This window comes from Oncorhynchus masou, chromosome 17, assembly GCF_036934945.1.
Source record: "Oncorhynchus masou masou isolate Uvic2021 chromosome 17, UVic_Omas_1.1, whole genome shotgun sequence".
Lineage (NCBI taxonomy): Eukaryota > Metazoa > Chordata > Actinopteri > Salmoniformes > Salmonidae > Oncorhynchus > Oncorhynchus masou.
The window spans coordinates 35,065,826-35,071,750 of NC_088228.1; the positions used below are offsets into that span (position 1 = coordinate 35,065,826).

Genomic DNA, 5,925 nt, shown 5'->3' on the forward strand with positions numbered 1-5,925 from the left:
TTTCATTTTTTTTACTGTAAAACAATAACCCTATTGTGATTGTTTTTTTCTCTCCACTTTTTATGGTTGGAATACTGCATGGCTGTGTGGTTACCTTGCATTCCAAACTTCCATCAAATCAGTGAGCCATTAGTCTTATGGACAGCCTATATAAACATATCTGAACCAATTATGCAAGATTTTAGTTTTGGGTTAACAGATTAGTGAGCTACATCGCTCCTTCAAGGACTGAATAGGATTGCTAATTTGGTGTGGTTCGAAAATGATACATTTATCGGTTGACTGGCTTGGTTAACAAAACTGAAGCATGGATGTCCATAGACTGCTTTCAGAGCAAAGTATAAAGTAACTTTTTTAAATATGGGTGAACTATCCCTTGCAGTAGGTCCCTTATTGTTCTCATTCCACCATATGGTGGCAGTAGATACTCATTGGCTAGATGCTATGAACGATGGTTGTGCATACAGCGGCCTAACAAAGCTCTCCCATTCAGAGGGGAGGCATTGCAGTTCAGTTGGCAGCTTGTAGATAGGTTTAGGATGAACAGTGTCTTTTTTACATGTGGTCATTGAGTATAACAGAATAAAGAAAAGGCAGTTTGTGACAAATGCCTTTTTAATAGGAAGCAGTTCACAACCAAGCTGCATTCCAACCCACCTTAATCCTTGACAAAGAACAATCAATCATAATGATAAACAAATTAGAAACATCCTCAAAAAATAATTCTCATGCGAATTCTGTGTACAAGGCTACATTCATATTGGTTAAATATTTTGTCTTCACAAGCCTTTTGAAAAATAAATGTTCACAATTCATTATCATTAATTTGGTATTCAGATAAGAAAAACAAGATGTCTGGTAACATCAAAGAGAAGTGTGCTGGTATGATGAATTTAATTTTCCTTTCATGCGCTGGTGTTTTTATTCACGGGGGTTGGCGTCGCTTGGTCTCCATGGAGATGTGTTGGCATGCATGCGTGTTCATCTCACATGTACCCTTTTGTGCTTGAGCATACGTCAGTGTGTGTAGAAGACAATAGGTTATTGTAGTAAGTGATACATTCAGAAGCCTTGCACTTGGTTCAAAAGGTCAAAAGCAAAAGATGAAAACAGAACATTAATGGATTAGCTCTCCCTCCACAGTGCAACATAACACAGGCCATGTTGCCCTCTAGCAGTGGAAATAGTAGAAGAAGCTCGAGTTGATTTTAATTTACAATAAGCAGAAACATCACAATATAAGCGCTGTGTGCTTAACACCCATCATTTTGCATTGTAAATGTAGAACTGTTCAAAAATGGACACACAGGTCTGTAACATGGGGTGTTTTCTGTATAGTAAGATCAGCTGTGACATGGTAAGTGAGTGGTTGATATATATAGAGGGGTTGTGTCATATTATTGAACTACTACATTGTCATCTACAATGGCTTGGGGGTTGACACTCCTCCTAGCCAACATTGGTCTTTGAAAAACATTAGCTGGTCCGTTTGAGTTGGCCCATTCACCGCAATCCCCGCAAAGTCATCCAGTGGAAAAGTCTGACCAGGAGCTGACTGAACAGCAGATAGGTCTTATTGTAAGCTGGACTGCTCTCCCGCATTCCTAAAGTATTCCCAGTCTTACAAGAAACACACACTTCCTATGAGGGGATTGAGACGAGTCCATTACAACAGGGAATTCCCCATTCAGTGATCCAATGAAAAGTTGAGATTTGGCATCCCGCTGCTAGAATCTTGGTATTGCAGTTGGAACTCCTGGGCATGCCACAAGTTTCCAGTTATTATGTTGGGATTATATTGCTTGCAACCACATTAAAACAGATGAACTCTTAGCCCAGAAGTCAGGTAGGATAGGACAGACGCACAAACACACTCCAAAATGAGCTGAAAACTTTTGACAGGAAAATGCAGGGACAAATTGACCAAAAAGACAACTACTGTAGATAATCTGATTCTGTGTTTTAAGACTATCATGAAGGCAGTCAGAGAGACCATGCAGTTGCTATGGGTGGCCTATGGGTTGGTAATTGTCTGGCCCATAGCATAGAAAACATTTCTTACATTTTCACAAATGCAGACATATGGACTGACTAGGCAGTGTCCTTTCTGTGTCTGATGGTCATGTAGCCCGTTGCAGTATTTGTGCACTTTCAGGGGAACATAGTGTTTTTGTGAGAAGTTGACGCAACCATCTTGGCTATTATTACTCCTTTATAGTGTTGTGAAACAAGCGCCATTGCTAGAGTAGGTGAGTATGTAAAAAGAGCAGACCATCTTCAAAACGTACATGCTTGGGTCTATTGCACCATGTCAGTGTCTACATTATGGCCATATGGTGTGTTCCAAACAAGCCGACTAACATCCAATAACTGATCCAAACCTCAGGTAGGCTACCCTCTACGGATGTGAAAGTCTGGCATGTCTTACAAGAATTTCACTACACCCGCAAAAACAGCTGCTAAACATGTGTATGCGACCAATAAAACTTGATTACAATCATAAAAAATACAGTCATATCAGACATCGGAACATTCTTATCTCGCTTTGTGTTTCACATTGTATAGTAGTTTGGAGTGGTTATATGCACTGTGCACACAGGTATAAGGTGTCAAGTGTCAGTATTGGGGGGGGAGAGGGGGTCTGTACAGCTGTTGCAATATCAAATTAATCACAGTGTTCTGAGAATTGTGTTCAACATGCAGGAAGTACATCACACCAAGAAGGGGGAAGTTGCATCCAGTTTGATATACACTGAACAAAAATATAAATGCAACATGAAAAGTGTTGGTCCCATGTTTCATGAGCTGAAATAAAATATCACTGAAATTTTTACATATGCACAAAAATATAATTTCTCTCACATTCCTCTTACTGAGCATTTCTCCTTTACAAAGATAATCCATACATCTGACAAGTGTGGCATATCAAGAAGCCAATTAAATGGCATGATCATTACACAGGTGCACCTTGTGCTGGGGACAATTAAAGGTGACTAAAATGTGCAGTTGTGTCACACAACGCCACAGATATTTCAAGTTGAGGGAATTTAATGTTAAATTCTCTACCATAAGCCACCTCCAACATCATTTTAGAGAATTTTGCAGAACATCCAACTGGCCTCACAACCGCAGACCATGTGTATGGTGTCGTGTGGGCAAGCGGTTTGCTAATGTCAATGTTGAAAATAGAGTGCCCCATGGGGTTATGGTATGGGTAGGCATAAACTACGGACAACAAAAACAATTGCATTTTATTGATGGCAATATAAATGCACAGAGAAACCGTGACGAGACGCTGCAAATGACCCTGTTTTTCCATGGCCTGCATACTCAGACATGTCACACATTGCATGTTTGGGATGCTCTGGATCGACGTGTACGGCAGCGTGTTCCAATTACCCCAATATCCAGCAACTTTGCACAGCTATTGAAGAGGAGTGGGACAACATTCCACAGGCCACTATATCAACAGACTGTGAAAGATGTGTCACACCAGATATTTACTAGTTTTCTGATCCACCCCCCCCCCCTTTTTTTTTTAAAGGTATCTGTATTCTCAATGTGAAATCCATAGATTAGGGTCTAATGAATTTATGTCAATTGCCGGATTTCCTTAGAGTTCATATAACTCAGTAAAATATTTTAAATTGTTGGATGTTGCGATTATATTTTTGTTCAATGCCTTCGGAAAGTATTACGACCCCTAGATTTTTTCACATTGTGTTACATTACAGCCTTATTCTGAAATTGATATATTTTTTAAATCCTCAGCAATCTACATACAATACCCCATAATGAGAAAGTTTTTTTTTTTTTAGCAAATTCAAATAAAAACAAATACCTTATTTACATAAGTATTCAGACCTTTTGCTATCAGACTCGAAATTCAGCTCAGGTGCATCCCGTTTCCATTGATCATCCTTCAGATGTTTCTACAACTTGAACGGAGTCCACCTATGGTCAATTAAATTGACTGGACATGATATATAGACAGGTGTGTGCCTTTCCATAAGGTCCCACAGTTGACAGTGTATGTCAGAGAAAAAAACCAAGCCATGAGGTCGAAGGAATTGTCCGTAGAACACAGAGACAGGATTGTGTTGAGGCATAGATCTGGGGAAGGGAACCAAAAATATTTCTGCAGCATTGAAGGACATTTTTAAATGGAAGATGTTTGGAACCACCAAGACACTTCCTAGAGCTGGCCGCGTGGCCAAACTGAGCAATCGGGGGAGAACGGCCTTGGTCAGGGAGGTGACCAAGAACCCAATGGTCACTCAGAACTCCAGATTTCCTCTGTGGAGATGGGAGAACCTTTCAGAAGGACAACCATATCTGCAGCACTCCACCAATCAGGCCTTTATGGTAGAGTGGACAGACAGAGGCCACTCCCCAGTAAACGGTACATGACAAGGTACATGAACAAGATTCTCTGTTCTAATGAAACCAAGATTGAACTCTTTGGCCTGAATGCCAAGCGTCACGTCTGGAGGAAACCTGGCACCATCCCTACAGTGAAGCATGGTGGTAGCAGCATCATGCTGTCAGGATGTTTTTCAGTGGCAGGGACTGGGAAACGTGTCAGGATCGAGGCAAAGATGAGCGGAGCAAAGTACAGAGAGATCCTTGATGAAAACCTGCTCCAGAGCGCTCAGGACCTCAGACTAGGTCAAAGGTTCACCTTCCAACAGGACAATGACCCCAAGGTCAAAACACAACAAGACAGTCTTCAAGAGGGCACGACAAAGCCCATTCCTCCTCAGGGGACTGAAAAGATTTGGCATGGGTCCTCAGATCCTCAAAAAGTTCCACAGCTAAACCATCGAGAGCGCCTTGCCTGACTGGTTGCATCACTGCCTGGTATGGCAACTGCTCAGTCTCCAACCGCTATAGAGATTAGTGCGTACGGCCCAGTACATCACTGTGACCAAGCTTCCTGCCATCCAGGACCTCTATACCAGGCGGTGTCAGAGGAAGGCCAACCTAGTCATAGACTGTTCTCTCTGCTACCGCATGGCAAGTGGTACCGGAGCGCCTAGGTCCAAAAGGCTAGGTCCAAAAGGCTTCTTAAAGCTTCTACCCCCAAGCCATAAGACTCCTGAATAACTAATCAAATGGCTACCCAGACTATTTGTCCCTCCCCCTCACCCCCTCCATTATGCTGCTGCTACTCTCTGTTTATTATCTATGCATAGTAACTTTTACTCTACCTACATGTACATATTACCGCAACTAACCTGTGGCCCAGCACATTGACTCTATACCAGTACCCCCTGTATATAGCCTGTCTGCTGTATTTTACTGCTGCTCTTTAATATTTTTGTTATTTTAATTGTATTTTTTTACTTATCTATATTTACTTATCACATATTTTTCTTAAAACTGCATTGTTGGTTAAGGGCTTGTAAGTAAGCATTTCACTGTAAGGTCTACACCTGTTGTATTCGGTGCATGTGCCAAATCAAATTTGATTTGAAAGCACACAGCCAAGACGACGCAGGAGTGGCTTCGGGACAAGTTTCTGAACGTCCGAGTGGCCCAGCCAGAGCCCGGACTTGAACCCGATCGAACATCTCTGGAAAGACCTGAAAATAGCTGTGCAGCAACGCTTCCCATCCAGACTAACAGAGCTTGAGAAGATTGGGAGAAACTCCCCAAATAGAGGTGTGCCAAGCTTGTAGCGTCATACACAGGAAGACTCAAGGCTGTAATCGCTGCCAAAGGTGCTTCAACAAAAGTACTGAGGGTCTGAATACTTACTTAAATGTGATATTTTTTATAAATTAGAAAAAACAACAACCAAAAAATGTAACGTAACAAAATGTGGAAAAAGTCTAGGGGTCTGAATACTTTCCGAAGGCGCTGTAAGATCAGAGTTAAATTTCCCCCTCCCTAACAGGCAAAGTAAAGACAAGGGGATTGTAC

At 41.6% G+C, this 5,925-nt stretch overlaps 1 protein-coding gene across 1 annotated transcript in view; it reads right to left on the reverse strand.

The window, feature by feature from the left end:
• Nucleotides 1–5,166: 5,166 nt before the first annotated feature.
• The window catches only part of LOC135558264 (protein unc-13 homolog A-like), a 47,115-nt gene continuing 46,356 nt past the window's right edge, over nt 5,167–5,925 (reverse strand). The window contains 1 exon segment of the mRNA XM_064991984.1: nt 5,167–5,925. This exon segment is cut by the window's right edge and continues 883 nt beyond it. The gene's annotated coding sequence lies outside the window, so the exon portion shown is untranslated.